At 38.9% G+C, this 13258-nt stretch overlaps 1 protein-coding gene across 6 annotated transcripts in view; it reads right to left on the bottom strand.

The window, feature by feature from the left end:
- The window catches only part of ZNF280D (zinc finger protein 280D), a 319813-nt gene that overhangs the window by 228998 nt on the left and 77557 nt on the right, over nt 1–13258 (bottom strand). For all 6 annotated transcript variants that reach the window (XM_019442008.2, XM_053889035.1, XM_019442005.2 and 3 more), the window contains one exon: nt 12690–12812. The gene's annotated coding sequence lies outside the window, so the exon portion shown is untranslated. The remainder of the gene's footprint in view (nt 1–12689; nt 12813–13258) is intronic.

The following is a 13258-nucleotide window of genomic DNA, read 5'->3' as shown; positions in this document are numbered from 1 at the left end:
CTTTTTATAAACACACCAGTCATATTGGATTAGGGCTCACACTATTGGTATCATCTTAACTAATTATATCTGCAATAACCCTATTTGGAAATAAGGCCACATTATGAGGTGCTAGGGTTAAGACTTCAATATATGTATTAAACAATTAAACCCACTGAACAATTAAACCGATAACACTGACCTAAGACATAAGAGTACCTATATTATAGTATTTATTATAAAGAATATCTGAAATAATACATAGGAATTTCCTGGCATTGATTAAATGATTAATAAGTGTTAGTCAACATCATTATTTATCTTTGGATCCAGAGAAACTAACATAGGGCTTATCATATAAGTGAGCAAATAGTAAACATATTTGAGTTTTGTCTGCTGGGCATTCATTCTTTTTTTTTTTTTTTTTTCTGATAAGAACACCTTAAAACAATTCCTTTGACAGTCTTGGTGAGGCAATCATTCAAAATGTTCTGCCTTGAACAAGAAGTGAGTGATTGGATGACCCAAAAATGCCATTCAGACTCTTTCTTCCAAACATTAAACCTTGGGGAGGAGTTCAAATGGCAGAGCAATAGGAAGACCCTATGCTGGTCTCATCCCAATCATTAAATCTCAAGTATGATAAAACAGGGATAGAAAATGGCTATAATCACTTATCCTAACAACACTGCCACAAAACGGACTGACCATTGGTTCGTGTTACTTGGATACTTAGAACTATTTTGATTTCTGTTCTTTTCACAGACTGGTGCTTAGATTTTCTTTTAATTCTTTGTGTTACTCCACATTCTTGAGCACATTTCTTGTTTTTGCTTAAGATAGCCACAGGTTTTTTTTTTGTTTATGGAAAAAGTGAAATAGAAATTGATTCCTGAAAGTACCTGTTACAACTGACACACTTGGAATGACAGTGTGGAGTTGGAAGGGTCATGGTGAGGCAGGACATAGTGTATTTTCGCTTCTCTTGCTGGGAAGATGGTTAGCTTCATGAGTAAGTTTTATCCGGAGACCCAGGCAAGATGTCTATGCTGGGAAATTTAGGAGAGTTGGTGGAAAAATGTCATCTGGTTAGATAAGGTTGGATATTTTTTCAGACTGAGACAAGCTACTATAAGTGATTACTGGCTCATCAGAAAGCAGAAAGAGAACGGAAATGGTTAAGGAAAGCCCTATGATCAAGGAGAGTTAGTAGCCAGATAATCTTGCACTTTGCTCATTTGGCAAATGCTGAATTCTCTTCCTCAAGATAAAGTTAGAGGAAGCAAAGTCCAGGACACTGAAAACTTAAAAGGAGATAAAAAGGAGCTAAGGAAAGCCCCACTGAGCACCTCTTTCTGAGTCTCCATTGCCTGATGAAATCTCCACTTAGCCCCACTTTGGAACCCAACCACTGAAATACTTGGCATGGGGGAGCCCACAGGTTTTGTCTCTTCCAACTCAAGCTACTGCTTGTCACTTCCCCCAGGAAATATCCAAAATGGAGGCATTATAGTTAAGGGCTGGGGACAAGGGCATAAATCTAAGGCCTGTTGCTGTAAGAAAGGACATTGTAGTGTTAGATATAGATGGAAAGCCTACTAGATCTAAATAAAAATGATGACCAGCCTAAGGCAATCTCCAGGGCCCTGAACTCTTCTCTATAGAAAATAGGTTTCAAAATTAGTTTAGCTCCCATCTGTGGGAGCTTCTCAGATGTGACCACAGTAGATACTGCACTACCAGAGGAGAAAGCCATTGTCAGCTACTTTGGCTAACCTCTGATTTCACTCCACCACTGAAGCAGGGAGAGTTTTTTATTCCTGGAAAGCAGGATGTGATCAATGTTGTTAGACAGTGACCATTATAAGTTGATTCTTCTTCCCTTTTTCACATGGGACTTTTTTTTTTTAATTAAGGTATCCTGGTCTCCTTACACCTTTGTAGCTTAGGTTATATTTGTCATTTAGCAAAGTTGCCAATACAGAGCATATACTCTGGACCTGAGAGTGATGAACTGCGTTAGTCAGCATTCTACAGAGAAACAGAACCAGTAGGATATGCAGAGATACACAGAAAGAGATTTATTATAAGGGACTAGCTAATGTGACTACGGAGGCTGAGAAATCCAATGATCTGCTGTGTGCAAACTGGGGGCCCAGGAAATCCAGTGGTGTGCTTCTAGTCCAAATTCAAAGGTCTAAGAACCAGAGGAGTCAATGGTATAAGTCCCAGTCCAAGTACAAAGGCTCAAGAACCAAGAGCATTGATGTCCAAGGACAGGAGATGATGGATGTCTCAGCTCAAGCAGAGAAAGCAAATTCACTCTTCCTCTGACTTGTTATTTTATTCAAGCTCTAAATGTATTAGCTGATGCCCATGTGCATCAGTAGGGGAGATCTTCTTTACCCAGTCTACTGATTCAAATGCTAAGCTCCTCCAGAAACACTCTCACAGACACACCTAGAAATAAGGTTTTACCAGCTATTTGGGGATTCCTCAGCCCAGTCAAGTTGACACATAAAATTAACCATCAAATGCCATTGCTGAGAGCCCCTAGAGCTGGATGCAATAAGTGGCATAGACCTTAGGGAGGGAGTTTTGGGGTGTACATGGAAGAGTTGCACTGTCATGAGTGAGAATACTTATGACATTTTATGATGAGAGGAAGAGTGTGTGTTTGTGGATATCAAAGCATCAGGAAGAGTACAGTGAAAAACTATTGTTTTTGCCTGCCTAGCATTCTCATCCCAAGAATGCCCAACATTCCTTTATAAAACTTTCTCCCCCCAGGCTTGAGCCAAACAGTTCTAAAAGGGCTGAATCTATACTTCCTCAGCTCAGCTGGCATGTAACCCAGACCTGATGTGTTAATTTATTCCATCTCTCTGGCTCAATGAATGATTTAGGAAAGTTTATGCGATCCAAATCTGATCAATAGAGTCAGCTACAGATTTTGATGGAATCATTGGGAAAGAGACACATTCTTTACACAAGTACTGCTTGGCTGATAAAATATAAATTTGCAGCTCTCAGGAACCAGCATGCCACCATTTTGAGGAGAATGGTCCATGAACAGAGGAAAGCAGAGTGAGAAAAAGCTAATAAAAGTCCCCTTTGCTTAGCCATTTGGAGGAGGTATAATGGACGTTTGTCTGGAGGCCAGCACTTTATGAATACTCTCCCTTTGGTTAGGGAATTTCCTCCCTCCTCAAGTTAAAAGTCAGAAATCATGCTTTCCTAGCCCTCCTTGCAGCTGGGCACAAGCATGTGATCCAGGCCTCACCAGACACTCCTGTGAAACCTGCCTTGAGAAGAGACTAAGGTGAAGAAGAAATGCCATGTGGAATCCATTTTTGCCAATGAGAGTGACAGCACTGCCACTTGGCTTTCAGACATGACACTGGTTAGTTTCTGGTAACACAGCTGGCGATAGTACCTGCATCAGTGAAGTTAAATTCCTGCTGGCAGTGGAAAATGTAGCATCGAGTGCTAGGCGGGAGTTGTGGAGACAGAAGCAGTGTCCCAAGATAGTTCTGATGCCTACTTCAGGTGGTGTCCTAGAAGTTCAGCCTTGAGGCTGACTCTCTAGACCTTATGGCAATTCTGTGACCTACCAAATAGCCTTTGACAATTTTTTTGTTACTTAACCAATTAGATTTCTGTCACTTCCAACTAAGAAGTCATGTTAATAGAGATGGATAAATGAATGAAAATTCTGTGAGGTAGGCATTATTATTTCTATTACAAATATGAAAAATAGCTCTCGTAGTATTAAGTGCATCCTGCTCAAGGTTACACAGCTGGTAAGTCCTTAAGCAGAGATTTTAATTCTACTCTATTTTTTTTTAATCTCCAAAGTTCATCTTTTTTTAGTGTGCCATTTGAAACATGCTTTCAGAAATAATCTTGTGACAGAGAATAGATTGGCTTGCTCAGAATTCATCCCAATCTCCTTCTAGTATGCCTTCCTGAACTACAGACGTTGGAAAGCTAAAACTGATATTTCCCATACTCATTTGCAACTAGGAATATGATTGATTAAATGTACTTACATGAAAATTGAATTCAGAACTGAGTCAAATAGGAGGGAAGGCAGGCCTTCATTCTGGTGGTGCAAATCAGGAATACAAGGTTTGGGGCTAACAACTGAGTCTGCAATTTTCTGATGCCTAAATCAGCAAAAGTTGTGAGATCTTGGAGCTGGCAGGTTGGCATGGGCTTCTTGATTCCCCAGCTTCCTATTCTTTGCAGAGATAGTTCTCTAGACAGGTCAGCTCTGTGGTAGTGTTCTGGAAGTCATTCCAGAAAGCCTAACCTAGCGCCTACTCCTCCCAGCCTTATAATTGTGAGCATCTGATTCCTTGTGTCCAATCCTTTCTGTTTAACTACTAGACTGGCTTCTATTATCTGCTTCTGAATCCTGTCTAATAATACAAGCACATATAGAAGTCAAGTACAACATAACCAAGAAGCATTGCATGGAGATTCTCATCTTTTCTCAGAGTCACAATTATGGGAGGGCAGAATATGTATTTGATATTCAAGGTGAATTGATATATTGAAATAAAGAGCACCATGGTCTTTCCAATATTGCCATACTTGTATCTCAAAAAATGGAGTGTATCAGTCAAGATAGAGGAAAGCAATAGATGGCTTGTTCAAACTTGACTAGACCAAAATTTAAAGGTATGCACAGGGCATACAGAGCCATAAGGGTTATGCAGTGTCTCTCAACCTGCAGTAGCAAGAGGAAAGAGTCTGCTATAGACTGAATGTTTGTGTTTCCCCAAAAGTCATAATGTTGAAATTCTAACACCCAATGTGATGATACTAGAGAATGGGGTCTTTAGGAGATAATTAGGTCATGAGGGTGAAGCCCTCATGAATGGAATTGGTGCCCTTATAAAAGAGACCCCAGAGAGCTCCCTCACCCTTTTACCATCACAGGAGGGTATAGCAAGAAGTTAGCAGTCTACAACCAGGAAGTGGGTTCTCACCAGACACCAAATCTGTCAGCACCCTGATCTCAGACTTCCAGCCCCCAGAACTGTAAGAAATAAATCTCTTGTCCATAAGCCACCCAGTCTATGGCATTTTGTTATTGCAGCCTGAACAGAATAAGAGCCATTATGGAAACCTGGAGACAGTTATGTAGAGAGGATGCTTTCCAGCTGCGACCTTTGGTTGAGGGACGATGCTAGCTCGACCTCACAGGCAGAGGGAGAAAGGGGCAACCTCACACTCTGCCCTCCTTTCATTCTCCTGCCCATTCACTGAATCCACCTGGAAGGCAGGAGACATGGGCCTGTGTTGTAGTCCTCACAGGACAACCTCCGGGGGTGAACGATGGAGAGTTCATTTGAGGAGAAAATGGGAGATATCCAGCATAGCAAGTAGAAAATCACCAAAACCCAGTGCAGTAAGATATCATGAAGATTGCAGGTCAAAGTGTTTTGGTGCTACTGAATTTTTTTAATGCTCACAAGTTGAGTTTATTAATTCTTTTTAAAAGTGGTCAAAATAATATGATCTATGTGATTCAAGGGCATTTTAGTAAGATTCATACAGAGTGTCATACAGTGTGAGAAGTGGAAGTCACCTTAGAGATCTCCATGAACATTTCTCATTTCATAGATGAGGAAACTAAGACTTGGAGGGATGAGATAAATTCCTACAAGGTCATATATCCAGAAACATGCAGAACCAAGAGGCACATCCAAATCTCATGATGCCTAATGCAGGGCTTCTTCACATTCTGCAACTAAAATCCTTGCTGGACACGAGTTATGCTTATGACAAAGTGCCAGACTGTGATGTGGTTGCAGTCTCAGTCTTGTGCATTCCTCTGCCTTGGTTTTATTTTTCTCTTCATTTTGAACATTTACCTGAGAGGCTGAATTTCAAAGACACTTTTCCTAAAAATAACTAAAAGATATGCAGGAGGAAATCAGCATAATGTATTTTATCTATAATTTACAGTGTGTAATCTAAAAATGTGCAACAAAGCAATGCTGGTAGTGCAGAGAAAATTCCCCTGGGATATTTGGTTCCATTTTAAAACACCTCAGTATGGGGGGATGTGGGAGCAGCAGCCTGTGACACACTTCCATCAGGGCAAAATGTTATTCTAGTGATTCACAGCAAGAGGGCTGACAAACACTTCGAGTCGATATAAAGGTTCTTGCCATCAGAATAAAATGAGAATTGCAGTGGGTGGTCCCATTCTAGCCTCATGTCTCCTTCTACTTCTGTCCTGGCTTAGGTGGTTGCCCTGGAAACAGTAGGGTGGCAAACAAAACCATTTGGAACAACTTTTAGGAAGCCTTACGCACGAAGGCCTGATTTTTATTTGATGCTGTCCTTTTCCTCTTCTTAAAGGGTGGCTTTCCCAAGGTTATCATTCCCTAAGAGGGTGTGCTCTTTGGACTACCTTGGAAGTTGGTTCATTCTAAAGTCTTTGGCAAGGTCCAGTTGGAGGGCTGGCTAGAGTTTGGCAGATAGCAGGGGAAGGGGGCTTTATTTTTCATTATTCAGTTCTGGATCCCAACACAGATGGTCCTGATCTCCTCCTCCCCCACCTAAGAATTTTTCTAAAATGACACCCAAGTTTTTCTTGGCAGAAGTTATAATTCCTGGCAAACAGTTCACTGCAGCTCTAATTATGATGACAGCTTTAATGGAGAAGATAATCATATTAAATGGTTCTTATTCAGTTCCATGTGATGAATTAGTGATTACCATGAAATGTGTTAAGCAGCCAAAAGTCAGAGGAAGGGATAATGTACTGAGCTACAAGTTGAGGTCTGAAGGATTCCAAAACTAGTGGGAGGAAGGACAAAATGACCTTTAAAGAGATGATGATTTTAATGTCTCTTGTGGCTTACATAGTAAGAAACCCCTTTTTCCTGATGTGTCTGTTAAATAAAAAATTATTCTGACATTTGTTAAAATGGTAAAGAATACTTTATTCAAGACTATTGCAATAGGAGCTGGCTCTATGGCAATAGGAGAGAGATCAGATTCAACTCCCCATACAAGAAAAACAAGTGGGTGTTATTAGCCAATGTGCAAAATGAGGGGTCAGTGGATAGAAAATTACTAACAGGAGGTATCAAGCGTAGAAAAATTCTTTTCTAACAGAATTCCTGTGAAAGGCTGACCATGTACTTACGCATCAATGGTGAGTGATGGGGGACTTGACCAGACATGGAGGGTGACTAGATATCAGTGGTGGGGGTACTCTCACTAAACGTAATTGGCAAGATTCTTGTTAAAACAGGACCGGACCAAGACTGAAGCCTTAGAATCTTTGTCAGTCCTTCCTCCTGTTCAAGGGAAAAAAAGAGACATTTTTCTTTCCTCTGAACAATTTAAGTCCATTTCTTGTTCAGTCCCCTTTTGTTATTAAGGACCAGCTAAACCATCTGTTGGGAGTTGGTAGTGGAGGATATTTGCTGCATGGTACAAATAATCAGGCATTTAATTCAGGAAATTTCTATGAAAGTAAAAAGAAAAATAAAGATTAAGGTTGAAGCAGACTATAAACCCAGTTTCTGAGTCCAAAGGGCAGGCAGTTGAGATTTCTAGATAGTGGCCATCTTTAGACAGTGAAATGAAGGTGATGGTGGCAATCTGATAGATTTCCTAGTCTGCAGTTTGAATGTCTTCAGTGATGGCATAATATCAGTGCCATGGTTATGTCCCAGAGCAGAGCATGGAAGATATGGAACTTTTCCACAAACTTTCTGAGGGTCTACTTAGCAGCATCAGGCTTAAAGGCTGCCCATTGTCCAGCTTCAGCTTGCAAAACAACCTAAGATCCCAATAAATATCTGCACAGTCAGGTTTTAGTTTTCAGTGACACCAAGTTAGGAAAGTGGGAGAAAAATTGGAAATATTCATTTGGATAGTTCTGGAAAGATATTGAAGAAAATTAGAGAAACTGAATATTTGGGAAGGACGAGTTCTTCTAATTAAGGCAAGTTGACAGGATTCACTCCAATCTGTAAGTTTATAATAAAACCTCAAAGACAATGACCAGACTAGAGTCTGACGTCCACAAAGGTAAGCTATAGATTTTCACTGAAGCATAAAATTTCTCTCTACATTAACCCCTTTTTTCACCAAAGTTAACCAAAGTATGATTATTCCTGTTTACAAAATAAGTCTGGTCATATTATATTTGGCCTATTATTTACATAAGTGCAGCAAGAGTAGTAATTGACCACATACATCTTTGAAGTTTGCTTTGCTAGAACTTTTCATAAGGAATCTCAACTTAGACTTTTAAAAGCCTCTCAAGGTTAGGAACCCAAGCCACGAATTTGCCACCAGATTTCACTTGCAGTATCTATAGATTTAGGTAAATTTCTCCATTCTCTAGGTCTCCAAAATATCCTAACGTTCCTGGGCCTGCCAAGAAGAGACCTTTGTTACTCACCTACAAGGCTGGGAACGCTGTAAGCCATACCAGCCCAGTTTTCCCAAAAGGGCTTTGAAAGCATTAGCTCCATAAAGTCAACCTTAGTTCCTTCAAACTATTTGGTCATAACTGATTCTATGCTCATCAGTCTAAAATATGACATTCCACTCAAAGTCTTGGTTATATAACAAATGTTTCCAATTATGTCTTGTTCAAGGAGGACAGATTCTTATTGGATGTACGCAAATGATTATATTGCCATGAAAATAAGAACACTCAGTAAGAGTTTCTGAATTCTGGAGGAATCAGGCAGGGAGAAAAGATAAATGTTTCATTTCTGTTTACAAAAAGTATTATCTACTAAATCGCTGTGAGTTATAGCTTAAGAGAAAAGGAAAAGGGGTTCCTTAAATCCAGTGGCAATCTTCTGAACAAAAACCATAATCATCCTTCATCACTTCATTCATTCTTATGTAACTCATTCTTGTTCTGCTTGCTCTTATGAACCCATCAGCTTCTCCACTAGAGTTCTAGGATGCTTTCTCAGTCAAATAGTGTGGTCTCAAAATTATTTAAGCAATGCCATTGGAAAGCCTGTATCCAGAGACCTGTCCTAGTGGGATTCTGAGACCACTGCTTTCTGTTGAAGATGAGGCACTCTGGCCTACAGCTGATTGTAAGTACTTTCAGAGAAGAATCAGAGTCAAACAAAAACTATTAATGATGAAAGATCTGAGGAGAATTCATCATAAAAATAATGCAATTGGCAAGGGAATTTGATTATGTGGTGTAGAACATTTAAAATGTTAACTAGAGTTATGACTGGTGACATTATAACAGAACACATCATGGACAGTGAGGGTATTGAAAAGTTTCATAAAATTTCTGAAATATTTATCCATACAAATATTTTATCCATACAAATAAAACTTGGAGAAGGTTACAGTAGCTTTTATTGGACAATACTTTTCATGCAGTTGAACATATGAAATAAAGCTAATTGTTTTTTTTTCTCTTTTTCAAGATAAAAGAAAAATCCTTTAAGATCTTGAAGGAGCCGTCTGAGAAATGTCAAGGTCAGTTCAAGATAAAGATTTCATTTAGGATTTGATCCAGGGAGGGCAAATTGTCCAAAAGGTCCAAGATGGAGGGCGCGTGAGTGGCTCTGTCAGTTAAGCATCCAACTCTTGATTTCAGCTCAGGTCATGATCTCACATCATGAGGTTCATGAGTTCTGGCCCCACGTCAGGCTCTGTGCTAACAGTGAGAGCCTGCTTGGGATTCTTTCTCTCCCTCTCTCTGCCCCTCGCCTACTCCTGCACACACTCTCTTTCTCAAAGTAAATAAATAAGCTTTAAAAAAAAAAAAAAGGTCAAAAGTTTTGAATACTTGACTAAATACAATCCCAGGTTATGGTGAACAATACTTAGCTACACATTTAACCAAAGTCACAAAAAAGAATTCAAAAGTAAATGTCATAGATAACATGACTGTAACATCTTTTAAAAAATTAGTTCTTTTAAAAGTGAGAAGACTTGGTTCTCTTAAACAATTAAGGATATGACAAAGGATATAAAGCACAGGAAATTATTCTGAGAAGACACGGTATCTGTTTCCTAGGAGAATTACACAAAAGGTAGAAAAGCTTTTACAATCTCTTATTAAGAGCAGACCAATAAATCAAGAAAATTTTGTTATTTCAACAAAGAGAAAACCAAAATCTAGTTTTGCATTAGTGTACTTTTAATACTAAAATGCATTTTCAAAAACCTTATAAATAAACATATTCAATAATCCAGATTTGACCACATAAGATTCCTTCTCCAAGATTCCTTTCCTGAAAACCTTCTATAACTTTTTACACCCATTCAGTTTTTGTCCTATTTTTTCCTTTTTTCCTTTTGGGAAAAATTACATTCTTATTACCTTAACAAAACCCTTCCTACATACACTGTATACTTTTCTCTCTTTTTTTCAATGTTTATTTTTATTTTTGAGAGAGAGAAAGAGCGCAAGCAGGGGAGCAGCAGAGAGAAAGGGACAGAGGATCTGAAGGGGGCTCTACGCTGACAGTAGACAGCCTGATGTGGGACTCAAACTCATGAAATGCAAGATCATGGCTTGAGTGGAAGTTGGATGCTCAACCAACTGAGCCACCCAGACATTCCCACTGTATACTTTACTTTATCAAAAATACATTCTACTTTCCTTACATACCTGTCATGCAATGTTGTTTCATTTCACCCTTATTGTTTCTAGTAGCTTCATTTACAAATATTGATTATACTTTTTAATCATTAATAACATTTTAACAGAAAAAACTAGGAAGTAGGCAACTGAATTGTCTCTTGTATACCAGATTTCTGTAACAGACTAGCAAATTTTATGAATATACCATCTCACAATTTTATAAGTACATATATGCTTTCTGACAGTACTTTTCATTGTGTCCGAAAGATGTTATCAACAGACTCAAATATAGTTAGCCTCTCTATATCATATAAAAATAAGAGGCCAAAGGTATATAAAACTTAAACTTGTGCTTAGAAATTTAAGGTTTAATAGTTTCTCTTAGAAATGATCTCAATGTTTAATGAATGTCTCTATTTAACATACATATCTCTAAGGTTGCTAATACAAAAAATATTTTGTAAATTCTTTTTAGGCATATATATCATAACATTAAACAAAGCTAGCCCTCATCTCAAGTTATTTCCCTGTTGCCTATTTTTACAGCACATGCATGATAGGCAAGTATCAAAAAAAAAAAAAAAAAGAAAGAAAGAAAGAAAAGAAAAGAAAAAGAAAAAAGTCACAAAAGCAAAGAAATCTAAAAATGGTTAAACACCAAATATATACTTGTATTATACTTGATGCTTATACTTAAAGCATTTGAATTAGTTTCTATATTTCTGGAAGATTTAGGAATATTTAATTTATATAAGCACTTCTCTCTAAGCCAATTAAAAAATGTTTAATGTTTATTTATTTTTGAGAGAGAGAGACAGAGAGAGAGAGAGAGACAGGGCACAAGTGAGGGAGAGGCAGAGAGAGAGGGAGACACATAATCTGAAGCAGGCTCCAGGCTCCGTGCTGTCAGCACAGAGCCCGATGCGGGGCTCAAACCCACGAAGTGTGAGAGCATGACCTGAGTCGAAGTTGGACGCTTAACCAACAGAGCCACTCAGTCATCCCTCTAAGTCAATTTAAGAATCTCCTTCACAAGATTTTATAAATTTTTTCGCAATACCAACGAGAGATAGAAAATATCACATATACATAACACAAATATACAAACATAACTATATAAACATACAGACAGATGCAAAGAGAGACCCTGTCGCTTTCATTCTAAAATTGTTGCCACGAGTCAGGTAAACATAGCAATAAAAACTCACTGGTTTCTACAAAATAATTGGCTCTTGTTTTTGCTCCACTTTATATTTTTATCCCAAATTGTGTTTCTGACAGATGAAACAAGTTAAGGTTACCTGCTTAATTGATGGTTAATGCTTTTCACCAAGATTTATGGAGGAACATTTTAAGATTTTGTTTTGCCCTACATGTACTTTCTTTGGTGGTCCCAGAGTCTCTTGAGAGCCTTCATTGTGGGTTGGGGAACCCAAAATTCAAGCGACTGTAAGAAACTGAGGGGCTGGAATGGGAAAGAGAAAGTCTTGCAGGGGTGGACAGAGAGATGGAGGAGGTAGGGGCTTGACAACAGTCATATCAATGGATTCAAAGACTGAAGGCGCTAAAAGGAAAAAGGAGAAACAGAAATAATGCTGAGAGAAGTCTTAGAGGAACCAGTTTGGGGGAGTCACTGAGGTTCCCAATTATCTCTAGTAAAATTATTCCAACAAGAAAGGAAGTAGAGAGTTAGTACCATGGTAGTGGAGCATATAGTCAAAAGGGGTATGAGAAGGGGTTTTCATTCTACTGAGATCCTCCCTTGTTCTTAATTCATGGTACCTTGCTAACAAAGAAGGCTGGGACTCTAACCCAGCTTCCATTTGCCTGGGACTCTAACACAGTTTCTAGAGTAGAGGCCTCCAAAAGAGTCAGGAATTTGCCACTTAAGAGTCAGGGAGTAAATCCCTACTCAGAAAGATCCAAGAAGACATCCATCCAGAAAGATACTTGCTTAACAGGTACTTTTCAACCAAAGGATCATGGAACTCTAACCTAGCCTCAGCGAGTATATGCTGAATCTTAAGAATCAAAACCTGCCCTTAACCATGCTTTAACAGCCTGTCATCCAGAGCACTGGCCCAGGAGTTAGACTCACCAGTAGATCTCTAATCAGTCAGGAGTGAAATAAAGTCTTCAAAAGCACACACTTGGGGTCCTGGATGAGAGGTTCCAGGGGTCCAATGATGAATTCGATCCCGTCCAAGTCATGGCACCATAACTGTTAAAGAAAAAAATATTCCGGCACTTATTAAAATGGCAAGGAAGACATTATTTAGGACAATTGCAATAAGATCACTGTAGTAGGGGAGAGATTACAGCAAAGACAGCAGGGGATTTATAGCCAATAGGCAGAGTGAGGGGGTCAGTGGATGGAAATTACTAAGAGGAGATATCAGGGGTAAGGGGATTCTTACTAAACCAGCTTAATAGGATTCTTGTTAAAACTGGGAGAGACAGGCCAAAGACAGAATGGGGCCAAGGTGGAGACCTAATAGAGAAGAAGACTCAGAGAAGTCTGACTAAACTATGGTCAGAGAGAGAGTCTGTCAAGTCCACCACTAATATACATACTTTTACTTACAGTGACCCAGATATGGAAAGGTAAGAATGGAAAGGAAGGAAGAAAAGGTTTGTTTGCTTGCAGTGAAGAAATTTTGCAATAGC

Source organism: Panthera pardus, unplaced genomic scaffold, assembly GCF_024362965.1.
Source record: "Panthera pardus isolate Hobbes unplaced genomic scaffold, ASM2436296v1 HiC_scaffold_24, whole genome shotgun sequence".
Lineage (NCBI taxonomy): Eukaryota > Metazoa > Chordata > Mammalia > Carnivora > Felidae > Panthera > Panthera pardus.
This window is presented reverse-complemented; position numbering and strand designations above follow the sequence as displayed.